The sequence below is a fragment of the Capricornis sumatraensis genome, chromosome 4, assembly GCF_032405125.1.
Source record: "Capricornis sumatraensis isolate serow.1 chromosome 4, serow.2, whole genome shotgun sequence".
NCBI classification, from domain to species: Eukaryota; Metazoa; Chordata; class Mammalia; order Artiodactyla; family Bovidae; genus Capricornis; species Capricornis sumatraensis.
Window position 1 is genome coordinate 11,661,622 of NC_091072.1, and position 14,590 is coordinate 11,676,211.

Genomic DNA, 14,590 nt, shown 5'->3' on the forward strand with positions numbered 1-14,590 from the left:
AACACAGTATCAGAAGTCCTTAACTGAGCAATTAGGCAAGAAGAAGGGAATAAGAGTCATCCAAATGGAGAGGAAGAAGTAGAAATGTCACTATTTGCAGATGATATGATTTTATATGTTGAGAATCCCAAAGACTCCATCAAAAATCCTATTAGAAATAATAAATGTAGAAAAGTTTCTGGTTAAGGAATCTATATACAAAAGAATCTGTTGTGTTTCTATATGCTAACAATGAGCTAGCAGGAAGAGGAATTAAGGAAACAATTCCATTTACAGTTGCAACAAAAAGATCGAAACACCTAGGAATAAACCAAGGAGGTGAAAGACTTGTGCAGTGAAAACGACATAATACTGTTGAAAGAAATTGAGGAAGACACACATAAATGGAAAGACATTCTGTGTTCATGGATTGGAAGAATGAACATTGTTAAAATGTCTATATTACCTATAGAAATTCTTTTGGGTGTTGGATTGTTTTCTTTGAGGGAAAATTTGGGGCAACATTGACATGAACTGAAGGCAGATCCAACCCAAGAACAAGACTAACCTAAGGAATTTCAAGTCACTTGTGAGTAACATCAGAGTAGGAAAAATCCAAGATACACATGCACCAAATTATGACAGTTAATATCTGTGCATGGTGGATTACAAATGATATATATTTCATTCCCTCTTCATTTTCAAATTTAAAGTTTTTTCTATGAGCTGTACTGTGTAAAGGAAGTTATTTTGAAACACACATGTGCTTTGCAATCATACAGGCTTAGGTTAGAGCCCACCTCCACTACTTGAATTTGTGATTCTAGACAAGTTCCTTGAACTTTTAAAGCCCTCGTTTAAAGTTTCCTCATTTGTATAAAAAGGACAGTAATCATACTTCAGAGGTAATTGTGAGGATTGAATAAAATAATCTGTGTAAAGTTCTTCAAACAGTACCTTTGGACTGAGAAGCATACCATAAATCTTTATAAGTTATTATTGTTGGTAAGTAAAGTTTGCTGATGGTTCTCAGAGCCTGAAAATGATCAGCCTTTTCTACTCTCTGCCAAGAAATTAAGTGGCCTTGTGTCTTCTTCATCCTCTAAAAAAATTGGCAGAGAAAATTCAACCGAGTTTTATCCCTACTATGATAAGTCACACAACATATCATTATGAAGAAAAGCCTCTTTTAGCACCTACTGCATTCAAGTGATATAAGTTCTCAGACATTAGACGGGGTCCCTGTGGCCTCCAACTTGTAGCCAGGTCAGTTCTGGCCACTAATGCTCAAGTGTCTCAATGCCTAATTAAAAACACGTCCAGGGTAGGCTATACTTAGGATGAACCCACATGGTCTTAATTCCCAATGAAGAATACACACTGCATTTCGAGACTTCCACACTAGCCAAGACGTTCTGATGTGGGGTTTGAGCTCCCTGGCACTGTCATGTGACAGGCTTTCTGATGTGGTGGCTGTTCCAGTAAGTTAACCTCTGGCATCTCAGAACTGGCGCAGCCTGCCTGGCTACAGATGAATTCTGAGCGCAGATGCAGGCTGAATCTGCGTGCCTGCGGGTGGAAGGGACCGCAAACGACCACGGGGTTAATTAGCAGGGGGCTGTTTCAGGGCAGGTCCCACTCCTCATGGTTTCCGAGTTGCTGTTGTGTAGCTTGGCTCTCTGAGACCATGCGCCTCAAAATATTTTTGGTTTCTGACCTCCTCGGTGGGAGGAAAAAAGAAACCCCTCTGGATCCTGCATGTCCCTGCTTGAGGTGACAGAGACAAGCTTACTGGGCTTCGAGAAACTTGTCATTGTTCTGGATGAGATCTGCCCTGTGTGGTGCCTGCTGTTTATTCGTTACAATAAGTAAATAAATAAGTCGAGCTTGAAACAAAAGCACAGGCTTTGCTAGACATTCTGTGCACACACCATCTGGGTCTCCTTACCTTCCAGGCATGTAGGAGATGGGACCCCCCAGGCTTCTGGGGCTGGTGGGGTCACATGACCAGTTTAGACCAATGGGGGATGAGCTGGGGTGACCCCCTACCCCGTCACTCCCCAGCATTGAAGAGCAGGTGAGACATCCAGCCTTTCTCTTCCCTGGAGACCAAAGGAGTAATGTGTTCTAGATGTTACAGTTACAGAGGGTACAGCCTCCATCAGCCTGGATGCTTGAGTGACTGTGGAATGGAATTTTCCCCGCACACGTACCCAGCATCCTTGATTTGGCAATGGATATGAGGCACACGTGAGAAATAAATCTTTTTTGTGTTCAACAATGGGATCTTGGGGTTCATTTGTTATCACAGAGCAACCTAACCTATTCTAACTAATACAATTCTCCCATAAACATTAGTAGCCCTTTCCTGGTAGCTTAGATGGTAAAGAATCTGCCTGCAATGCAGGAGACCCGGGTTTGATCCCTGGTTTGGGAAAAAATTCCCTGGAGAAGGAGATGGCAACCCACTCCAGTATCTTGCCTGGAGAATCCCATGGACAGGGGAGACTGGCAGGTTACAGTAAATGGGGCTGCAAAAGAGTCGAACATGACTGAGGGACTAACACGTCCACTTTCATAAACATTTGTGACACAGAAAGTGGTCTGCCAGTCACCTGTAGACCTGTCACTGGGAGTTGGCCAAGGCAGTCTGTAGTAAAAGACTGGAGGAACATTTGCAGGGAGGAACAGCAATTCAGATGGTCAAGTTCAAGGTGACTGCAGTCTACTCTGGGAGGCTAGGAGGAAGGCAGAGCTTCAGAGGCACTCAGGCTTTGGAGCTGCTCATCCAGACCCCAGACTCCAGACCAAGGTCAACCAGACTCCAAAGTCAGAAGACATTCCAGTAGACTGCTTCTCTGACCTCCCTGGTTCAGAAGCTGTGTCAGTCAGCAGTTGTCTTTAGAAAGTGAGAGAAGATTTGTCAGTCGCTTTATTTTTAAAAAAATATTTTTATTTACTTGGCTGCATCGGGTCTTAGTTGCACACTTAGTTGCAGGATCTTTGGTAACAGCACACAGAGTCTCTAGTTGCCGTGCCAGGCTTAGTCGCTATTTGACCTGTGGGATCTTAGTTCCCCGGCTAGGGATCAAACCTGTGTCTCCTGCCCTGCAAGGCAGATTCTTAACCCCCAGACCACCAGGGAAGTGCCCCTCGGTCACTTTAGATGCACAAGATGTTCGACCATAATGAGAGTTTATTTACTGGACTTTATTGATTTTCTTTGCATAAACCTCCAAGGGCTGAGCATCCACATGAGAAGACATACACAGCCCGCGTGTGAGGCTCTAAGAAATACTCCCTGTGAATGATTAGCAACCCAGTGAAAGGCTGTGCTGCTCTGTTCATTTCTAAACCTGAAAGTATCCAGCGACCCTCTCAAAATCCAGGAACATTCCAGTCTCCTGGATGGAGAGGCCCCTGGAAGAGAATGAGGAAAAGTTGCCCTCTTGTCATTGCCGATGACATGGTTTGTAGCATCTGAGAGTCAATGTCACCATCCGTCTTCTGTCTGGCCAGCCTGGAATGAGGTGGTCTTCAGCCCACAGCAGCAGAGGCTGCGTGTAACCATGCTCATCATGGTGCCAAACTGCCTTCTTATTCAAGAAGAAAAGATGATGGCTCATCTTCTCGTGATTCCCTGGTCTGGAATTGCTGTATAAAATTGTCTTTGCAGAAATTGACTTCTCCAAATTCATCGGGAATGCAGAGATAGATGTCTGGCAGCTTTGAGACGAAAGGGTTCATTGGGACCAAATCGGTTTTTGCTCCCTTGCTACTTAGCAGAGCTTTAAAGCTAGAGTCTCTCAGGGTTTTTTAATTTTTACAAGGTAGCTATTTTCAGAGTCAAAAATGTGCAGTTTCCTTTACCGAAAACCTCATGATGCAAGAGAAATGGGATCTTCTTATAAATCCCTCAGCCCACTCTGCTCCCTGTGTCTAAATCCACGATGCCGGAAGAGCAAAGACTACAGCTTCATTGCCAGGAATGCGGGAAAGACAGTAATCACACTGGATGTTAATGTGATGAGTCCACTTAAACAGAGATAAATTTCAAATGCAAATATATTTTCATTTTGAATGTAATATACTTACAAAGAAATGCTTATGCTTTTAGAGAAGGCAGATTTCTCTTTTAGAAAATATTTATTTATCTGGCTGTGTCGGGTCCTAGCTGTGGCACATGGGATCTTCGCTGTGGTGCACTCAGTAGTTTCAGGGCATGGGCTTAGTTGCCCCAAGGCATGTGGGATCTTCCTGGACCAGGGATCGAACTCGCATCCCCTGCATTGCAAGGCAGTTTCTTAACCACTGGACCACCAGGGAAATCCCTAGAAGGCAGATTTCTGACCCCCTCCTGAAACATTAATTAAAGGATTTGGAGACAGCAGAGAGTGTCAGCTGAAAACCAGTGGCAAGAACCTACTTAGTGGTTCCTTATCTTTTGATCCATGTTAACAGCATGAAACATGTACTTTAATTATAATTTCCAAATCTCACCTTGATATTCCGTGAAATGAAAGAGTCCCACACAAATGTACCATGTGTGCGTGCATGCTAAGTCACTTCAGTCATGTCTGACTCTTTATGACCCTATGGACTGTAGCCTGCCTGGCTCCTCCCTCCTTGGGATTCTCCAGGCACAAATACTGGAGTGGGTTGCCATGCCCTTCTCCGGGGGATCTTCCCGATCCAGGGATCGAACCTGTGTCTCTTACCATCCCCTGCGTTGGCAGGTGGGTTCTTTACCACTAGTGCCATCTACTTTTTATTTATCAGGTGCTCTAAAAGCACTTTATTCCCCAAGTTTGCTGATATGAGGTTTCTTGGGAACCGGAAATGGCAGGAAGACCCATGTGCTTGGATCCCTAAGGCCTGGGCCAAACTGAAGCCAGATCTATCCACTAATGATGTCACAGGCCACAAGGAAGAAGGCCAAGGATGTGTGTCGGCTTGTGGAGTTGTAAGTTGCACCTCGAGGGTGGAAAGCATTCCCCTGACTTTAGGTTGGTCCGACGGCTGAGGTGTAGCACAATGGCTGCACCAAGTGGATATTGAGAGCAAAAGCTAGGAGGCATGTGCCCTCTTCACCAGCAACAGTTAGAATTTTCATCACCTAGATTGAGCCTCTAAATAAATGAATATCGCCTCCAGAAGATTGAAGCTGTAGAGATAAACAATGGAAGGAAAGGAGGTGGGCATGCAAGGGGTATCTTTCTGAAATGCCAGGTGAAGATGATGTCGACTCAGAATTGTTGCTTCATGCTGGTCCAAGGCCATTGTCAAACTAAGTTCTGTAAAGGAACACAGAAAGACTAAAGAAACAGACTCCTAACTCGCTCACACAATGAGCGGCTCGTCCTTGCAGCCTCCAGCACCAGCCCTGATTGAAGGGCGCTATGAACTCTGTTCCCACCTCGCCAGCCTGGGGAGCCGAGATTGATGTGCAGCCTGGGAAACATGAGCCCTGGGCTTTGGGAGCAGCTTGAGGTCAAGTCAGAATTTGTTTCTGTCCTGCCTTTCAAAGCTTTGTTTTCCTATGAACCATCCATACTAACCACTCAGCATTGCTGGGCCCCGGAGAACCGGGGGTGGGCAGCTTCCAGGAGATTCATTCAGGATGGACATTCATTAGCTCTGAAGACAGCTGGGGCTTTTCCTAAAAGGGCTGAGGACAGCTGGAAATTCCCAGATTAATCATTGACCAGACCAGGCTACTGCCACCCCACCAAATCCCACCCCACCCTGAGGATTGCTCTAACCAAAATAAATCATAAATGTGTACAGCTCAACAGTGATTCTATTCAGAGTCACTGCCACCCACTTCTAAAGCCCAGGCCAACGAAAAGTAACCCAAGACTTCACTTCTCTTCAAGGGGCTGCTCCACGTCCTCAGAGGCAATTAAATCACGGAACCTGTGTAAATAAGACTTTGCTGGAATGGTATTTTGAGACATGGTGAAAGCCTTTCCAGCAAACTGAGTCTTCATTCTGACCATCACAGATAAATGAAGGACGGGTTCTTTAACATACTAACGATAACAACAACGAATTGATATGTTTCCTTTGCAAAGCATTTAGTTTTGCCAGATAACTTCACATAAATCATCTCTTTTCTTTTCAGAATCATATAGCAAGGCAGGATGTGTGTTATTATTGACATTAAGCAAATAAACTGAGACTTCTTGGCAGTTAACAGGTTTACCTTGGGTAACAGAACTGATGGCTGTTGGACATAAGATTAAGACAGACTTCAAGTCCAATACTTTTTCCAATCCATCCCACTGTGTCTACGAAAAATCTTACCCTCTCTTAAAAGCTTTGAATTTTATAAATTAAGTGCTTATTGTTTTATTTGATTCGAATGAAGTACAGCTAGCACTTATTGAGTCATTGTACTATCAAGTGTTCGACACGAACGTCCTCGTTCATGAGGTGGTCATTATTGTCCCCATTGTGATACACAAAGGAGCACAGAGAGGTTTCTGCAATTTGCCCAAACCACACAGCTAGTAAGTAGCAGGGATTTGAAAACTGCATGCTCTAGAGCCTCCCACCTGCATCCTTCTGCTGAGATAAGCAGGTGTATAACGTCTCGTGTTGATTTTTGAAGAACCATAGGTCCAGTTGCTGGAGACAGAGCTGTCCACCTTACCAAGATGTTTGGCATTGTTTGGGTCCATGGGGATTATTTCGTCTATGAGGCCAATCTAGAACCAATAGAAATAACCGATCACCAACAGAAATAAACCAAACACGCTGCTGTGAGATGGGGTTCCTTCTTTCTCTCTTTTCAGGCTGTACTACGTGGCACGTGGGATGGTGGTTTCCCAGTCAGGGATTGAACCTGTGACCCCTGCAGTGGAAGTGCAGAGTCTTAACCACTGGACCACCGGGGAAGTCCCTCAGGGCCTTCTTACAATGGCACCACTATTGCTCCTCTTTCCGATACTAAAAACCATGAAGTTCCTGCTCCCTTGTGTCCCTTATCCAGTCAATTATCAGGAATTCCTCTTTCGTAGTTGTGTGTGTATCTAGAACTTGCTTCTCCCTCTTCCCTCCTTCTCTTCACATACACTGTCCAGTCAAGTAACCAGACAGAGGCCCCTCCAGCTTCAGACACTTCCCACAATATAGTCTATCTTGTCCCCAAGCATCCTAAAATCATAGGATCTTCATCCCATCTCATCCCATGCTGTGTTCCTACACGTGGCATCCCACTGTCTATCACAAGCCCTCTGGTTTATCTTCATGGTCTAGATCCTCCATTTTCTGGCCATTTTAAAAATTATCTATTTATTTTTACCTTTTGACTTCCCCGCATGGCATGTGGGATCCTAGTTTCCTGACCAGGGACTGAACTCACAACCGCTGCATTGGAAGCATGGAGTTTTAACCACTGGACCCCCAGGGGAGTCCTAGACAGCCATTTCCCCATCAATTCTCTGTCTGTTCTCCTCTTGCCAAGTGGGGCTCCTCACAGTCCCCAGCCCACATGCACACGTCCATCTTCCCAACTTGTGACTTCACTGTTACTCTCCTCGTCTTGTTATTGCCCTTCTCTCCTGTTTATAGCCCCGTCTAGACATCCCACCTGTCTATGGCGTCTCCTCAGGCTATTCCTCCTTCTTGGATTCCTGTTGTTCCCACAGAAGGTGCCACGAAGTTCAGTGTTTAATTTTGTTTTCTCACTGTCTCACTGTTTACCTCCTCCACTAGACGGGGAGTTTCGCAGGTCAAGGACTCTGCCCTACTTGCTTTCATGATGCTTGCTGGCATAATATAGTACTGGACTCGGAGACGGTGCTCGTCTGGTGGACTGATCTCGCTTGGTGGAGGGACCTGGCTGCAAATGAGCACGAGGTGATTTAGTGGCTCTGATGACCCATCCAGTGGCCTTGCTTGACATGGGTTAATTCTCTAGCACTAGATGCCAGCATCAAATTCATGAGAAGGTCAGGAAATTACAAGCTGGTCAATTCATTTTCTGTAGTAGAGTTGTTGTTTGCCCAATTTGAGCAGTTGAGGAACCCATCTTTTCTGATTCCTTTCCAGTGGGCTCTTCCCTAAAGAGGTTCAATGACTGGGTGGGGGGTGGGGGGAGGGTCAAGTGAGTTGTCCAAGTGAAAGACCACAGCAAGTAGACTCTGATTTATAATCTCCAAAGTGATACATTAGAGAATGGAAAGTAGCTCAAGGCCAATGTTTTAGAATAAATCATGAGACAGTTTTTATCAGCAGAGAAGTCATTGGACGCTGTACAGCCTTGTTCAGCATCAGCATGTTTAATGGCCATTCATCCAAGTTCAAGTTGCCTCAGGCAGATTTCAGAGGGACCAGTACTTTGGAAATCTAATAGCAGAAAGAATCGAGTTAGTATATATGGACACACTTGGAAACTATGTCATACTTTCCAAACTGTGCTCTTAAGCTCCATCGTAAGAGTTGAATTCTTCTGAGTTGGAAAGAGTGCCAAGGGTTATCTGGTTGGAAGAGGGATGACATGTCTGGAATACTACTAACACACTTTTCATTTTTGTGTTTCATGGGTTAATCTATCCCTTCACTTACCCATTTTCTCAGAGACATAAGCCTACCTTCAAACTTCAACAGCATGAATGCAAAAAAAAAAAGGTAATATGCTGGTTATCCTGACCCAAAATGGGTATTTTGTAGGCATAATAGAGGTAAAAACTAGGTTTTATTGAGAGAGAAATAAGATTTTCTAAATTTATTTAGCTCCCATTTAGCATAACCTGCTAAAGAGCCAAGCTTGTAGGTAGGACTCAGATCCTGGAACTGCTTCCATGCAGGTGAGAACTGGTTTTGCAGTGACAACTAAGGCTTCCTAGGTGGCACTGGTGTTAAAGAACCTGCTTGCCAAAGCAGGAGACCCAAAAGACCCAGGTTCCATTCCTGGGTTGGGAAGATCCCCTGGAGGAGGAAATGGCAAACCACTCCAGTATTCTTCCCTGGAAAGTTCCATGGACAGAAGAACCTGGCAGGCTATAGTCCATGGGACTGCAAAGACAACTAGACCAGGAGGTTTGAATTGTAGAGGCAGGAAGCCTACCCATTTCTGGTTCCAAGGGACCATGAGAAGAAAGAAGACAGAGCCTGGACAGACATTCATCTTGATTTTCTGTCTCTGGGCTACCCTGAGCGGGAAGTGTGTTAGATGTTTGCTGTTGTTGCTCATGTCGCTAAGTTGTGCCCAACTCTTTGTGACCCCATGGACTGCAGCATGCTTCCGTGGCCTTCACTGTCTCTTGGAGTCTGCCCAAACACATGTCCATGGAGCTAGTGAGGCCATCCAACCACCTCATCAATACAAAGCCTCTCCTTCGTTTCAGACTGCATGAAACACAGGCTCCCCACACCCATGTGGGAGTGGCCACATCAGAGTAAACTCAGCAGTACTCTGTGGTCAGACAGTGGAAGGGCTAGCATTTAGCTTTCCCGAGCTACCCTCACTTCCTGTGTGGTGTGGAAAGAACTTGGAATCTCCTGGGTGACCCTGCAGTGGGGAGGCACAGATGCTGGGTGGAACCTGGCTAGAGCACATACCAGAGAGGAATGACCATGTGGGGGCAAGACGGCGCTGTGGGCTAGGGGGTGCAGAATGAACAGCCTGGGCCCTGACCTCACGATTAGAGCCAGGGGCTCAGCACCAAGGGAGACTCAGGGGCCCACACTCCAGGGGCAGCCCAGGGGCTCAAGGCACCAACGGAAACCCCCAGACCAAACCAGGGGATAAAGGAGGCAGAGCTCCAGTTCAGTCAAGACAGAAGACGAACCACCAGCTCCCCAAGCCAGCAACAAACACTGGCCTGAAGCCAAGGAATGGGACAAGCGGAACTTCAGTGGTCAACAGTCCAGGGAGCGGCCCAGACCAGCCACCCGGTAGCAGACATGAAGAGGACCTAGGAAACCCCGTGTGGACTCGAGCCTGCTCCCCTCCACCCCCGGGGAACCCAGTGAGTCCTGCTCACACACTCAGGCAGAGACTGAATTATCTACAGAAAACTGCTCCCAACTGTGGAATTGGACTAAGATTACAGGGCTGGCGTAAACCCAGTATCCCACCTCACAGTGGGACAGGGGCTCATTGAAAAGCTCCCAGCATTTCGTCAAATCTTCCATACTCGACTCAGAGAATGGTGGGCACTTTGGCGACTTTGCTCCCCGACACGAGCTTCTCTGTTGCGTGTAGGGAAAGGCTCACAGGAACCTTGGGACCAGGTGAAGTATTTATTACAGTCTCTATTGTACATGGTGCAGAATCCAAGGTCTGGGGATGAAATGTCTCATCCACGGTCAAAAGGCATGGGGTACAAAACTACAAGAGGGGAACTTCCCTGGTGGTCCAGTGGCTAAGACCCTGTGCTTCCAATGCAGGGGGCCTGGGTTCGATTCCTGGTCAGGGAACTTATTCCCACATGCTGCAACTAACGATCCCACAGGCTGCAACGAAGACCGAGATCCTGCGTGCCACAACCAAGATGCGGTGCAGCCAAATAAACAAATAAAAAATAAATATTGAAACACACACACACAGGAGTTAGACCTTTTGACCCCAGCTCCCCACTCCTCTCGCAGGGTTGTGAGCCCCTCCTAGGAACGGGAGGGGGCCGCCCATGCACTCGGGCCAGCGGAGCCCTGGTGAAAGGTGTGTATGCTCAGAAACAGGCTTCAGTTTCCCGTTCTGGTCCTGGTCTTACCTTCAGCCTTCATTCAGGGGAATCTTCTGGCTGGAGAAGACCCTTTGGCATATTTGCACATGGCGGGGGCGTGGGGCTGGTCAAAGTCTACCCTCCGCCCATGATGCCAAATGTTCCGGTCGGCACCCAGCTAACAGGATAGTGACAGAGCAAAGCGTTTCCGTCTCTCTCATTTCTCCCAAGTATCTCCTAAAACTGAAACCTCTGCGTTGGCTCCAGTTTTCCTCCATCTGCAAAAACACATTAGGAAGAGAAAGAGGTTGGCAGCTGACTTCAGTGCTTTTCCCCCCCAGAGAGTTACTTACCTGACTTTAACCAGATGCTGTGTATCAGCCCGTCTCTCCCCTCCGCGCTCAGTGGGCAAAAGACAGAAAAAATACAAGGAATGTTTGTTACGCTCTGCACTCTCTCCCCCTCTCTTTCTCTTTCTCTCTTTCCCTTTTCTTTTTTTTCCCCAGGACCGGATATACAAGTTCCAGAAGAGGAATATACATCCCCAGAGTCTGAAATCAAATCTGGAACTCATATCCTCTGTAAATGTACTTTATTAAAAGCAGGAATCAAGAAAGGTTTTGGAATTATTATATTGGAGAGCTTGATTGTGTAGAGAGGACTTGGAATTAGGGATAATTTTAGACATGTTTTGCAGGCAGCCTGCTCCTTGGATGAATGGAAACACTGGGTACTTTGGCATCAATCTTATCCCAGAGGTCTTAAAACCAGCCCTTAGACTCTGTTACCAACACGAGAAGGAAAACAGGAGGCTGCAGGAAGGCACGTTCGTCTATGATTACGCAATTGAGTGAACTGACTGTTGTAGGGACAGAGAGTAGGTAATATTTTCAGACATCAGGCTGTCAGTTGGGAGGTAATGTTTGTAAAATCCGCTTGCTGACACTTCATGGTGTTAGTCCAGCCCCAGGCCACGGACATGGGTGGAAGGCATGAGTGTTTGTGTGTGTGTGTCTCTGTGTGTGGGCGTGTATATGAAGAAGCTGAAAGGATTAGTTGAGGTCCAGAATCGGAGCTGGTGAAGACTGTGAGGGGCAGAAGTAGGGCGACTCATGAAATCCATCTCCGCCCCTACCCTCTGCCCCCCAGCCTCACCCGCAGACAAGCTGGTGGCCTGTACTGCTGGCTCTTCCCTGGATGGAGAACTAGGAACTTGTCCGTAGAAGGCCCAGACCATTTTCTATCAGTTAACTGTCTCTGAACTATTTTTCTTCCTTGGTTTGGAATCACAGCCTTCTGAATATCATTGCAAGCTCATGGTATTTCTCTGATGAAAACCATCATTTCACAGGGGTCAGCCAACTCCACGGCGGGAGCACAGTGACTATGGGATTCGCATTCTGGTAATAAAAGATGAGCCAAGCTCTCCAACTCGTCAGAGAAAGGTGGGAGCCCCTGGAGACCCAGGAGAAGACTAGATTCTCAGAGGCCCCAGAAGTACAGAGAGGGAATCAGTGTTTCTGAGCTCTTTTGAAGGAGAGTTATTGCTCTGTTAGGTGGTAAAGAATCTGCCTGCAATGCAGGAGACCCGGGTTTGATCCCTGGGTGGGGAAGATCTCCTGGAGAAGGGAATGGATACCCACTCCAGTATTCTTGCCTGGAGAATTCCATGGACAGAGGAACCCAGCAGGTTACAGTCCATAGGGGTCCCAAAGAGTTGGACACTACTGAGTGACTAACACTTTCACTTTCAGAGGGAAAAGATTGGAATGCTGAATGGATGCTTAGGGGGATGCAGGGGGAGGGGCGCAGGGGGTGCTGCTGGCTGGCTCTCTGTCACTGTCCCACTCTATGACCCACACTGCCTGCTCTTCATTCACATCCAGGATGTCCCCTGTTCCTTTATGTAGAAAGTCCCCTCTCTTGGAACAGGCGGGAAAGTACAGCGAACATTTTGATGGCTAAGGTCCTTAACTTTTCACGTTGGCTGCCCTTTCCAAGAATTTTGAGTTATTGTCTTAATTACAGCAGCCCTAAAGAGGAATTTGAAATCACCCCTGCAGCTCCCAGGAGAAACAGCAGTGGAGTCCTCTTCCCTGGCTCTTGGACTGATTGGGGTTTCACCCGCCTCTTTCTCTCTCCTTCCACGGGGTCCTGGCCTCCGGAGGCAGACAGCGTGGGCCTGGAGCCTCTGCTGTCAGCATCTCTGCAGGAAGGGTGGCCACTTAGATTCCACGCTTCCTGCTGGCCTCTGACACCCCCTCCAGGGAGGTGGTTTGTAATTGTCCCGTAAACTCTTAGGTAACTGTTCTGTTCCACCCAGGGAGGTCATGTGGCTCAGAGAGAAAAGCTGTGTTTTTCTTGTGGATATCTAAGGACACTGAGCTGCGGCCAGATAGCCACGCTGCCAGAACCCCCAGTCTGAACAGAGAGCCCTGCTCGGGGAGCCAAGGGGAAATGACGCTCCCGGACAAGGGTCAAGTGCAAATCACCGTGCCGCAGAAGCCCTGGGCCTGGGACACGCATCTATCTTCCAAGACTTCCCTGCAGCAACGCATCCTTTTCAAAGGGTGCAACGGATGAAGTGATACCTGGTTCTGAAATTCTCAAGCCCCTCGACCAGAGGGTCCTGGGGCTTTTGCTCTCCTTGTGTTCACTTACGGCTGCGTTTTCCATCATTACTTCAGCCCTGGTTCTGAGTCTCTGCTCCCTTGAGTTCAGGGCCCCTGGTTGGTCTCTAAAAGCCAAAGGTGTGTGTGTGCTCAGTTGCTTCAGGCATGTCTGACTCTCTGCGACCCCATGGGCTGTAGCCCGCCAGGCTCCCCTGTCCATGGGCTTCTCCAGGCAAGAATGCTGGAGTGGGTTGCCATTTCCTTCTCCAGGGGATTTTCCCTATTGAACTGGCATCTCTTATGTCTCCTGCATTGGCAGGCAGGTTCTTTACCCCTGGCACTACATGGGAAGCCCTTGCTTTACCCCACATGCACTGAGACAGCAGGTTCTGAGGGTCTGAGAAGAAGGGACTGCAGCCCAGGACTCCCTGGGCCCAGGCTGGGCTCTACCCAGAGGCTGCTGGAAACCCACCATAGGCAAAAACAGGGCCAACCACGCTTCACTAGGATGTTTTATCTTCTTCTTCCTTTTTTATTAAACGAGGTATAACTGACACACTGTAAAATGCACATATATATTTATCAAAATATGCCCTCATTTACCCTCCACTCAAGTCAAACTCATAGATCTTCCCCAAGACCCCAGAAACTCCTTTGATGCCCATCCTGCTATTAAACGCTTGGAGTCATCACAGCAAAGATTCTTGCCCCACAGCTGAATAAAGCAGCTGGGGCAGATTTCAATGTCTCCTTCTGAAAACTCAAAGCTCAGAGAGGTCAAGCGATCAGCTCCTAGCCACACTGCCAGTAAGAGAAGTGTGGTTGCCGGAACCCAGCTCTGGGCCCTTTCTGCTCTTTCTGGACTTCCAGAAGAGTGCAGAGCTGTCTTCCGAGACAGCTGAGAAGACTGAGCACAGCCCAGGATGCAGATCACACAGAGACCAGAGGAGCAGAGGCCTGGCGTCCTCGCTATCTAAGTGACACAGTGTCCAGGCTTCAGGATCCAGGCTGTCACTCAGCTGGGGGCCACCCCTGACCAGCAAGCGTGTGATGTGTGCTCTCTCTCGAGGCCCATTCCTTCTCTACCTTGAATGCAGATAACCCATCCTCAGACTTCAGGATGCCCAAGAGTCCTGGGTAGACTGAGCTGTACATGCTGATTGTCAGGCCTGGGGCAGGGCCCAAGTGTCTGCATTTTCAAGAGGCTTGTTCCCTCCTCGCGCCACACCACCCCTCCTCCCCGACACCCATCCAGGGACTCTTTGACCAATGCTGTGTAAGGGGACCGCTCTCTGTCTCCTCAACCCTGGAAGTGGCATCAGTCAC

At 47.5% G+C, this 14,590-nt stretch overlaps 2 non-coding genes across 2 annotated transcripts; one reads left to right on the forward strand and one right to left on the reverse strand.

The window, feature by feature from the left end:
• Window positions 1–6,805: 6,805 nt before the first annotated feature.
• TRNAG-UCC (transfer RNA glycine (anticodon UCC)) lies at window positions 6,806–6,878 on the reverse strand. Its single transcript has one exon. It is a non-coding gene; the product is annotated as a tRNA-Gly (tRNA).
• A 3,456-nt stretch (window positions 6,879–10,334) lies between these two features.
• Window positions 10,335–10,407, forward strand: TRNAG-UCC (transfer RNA glycine (anticodon UCC)). The gene has a single exon. It is a non-coding gene; the product is annotated as a tRNA-Gly (tRNA).
• The last annotated feature ends 4,183 nt before the right edge of the window (window positions 10,408–14,590 follow it).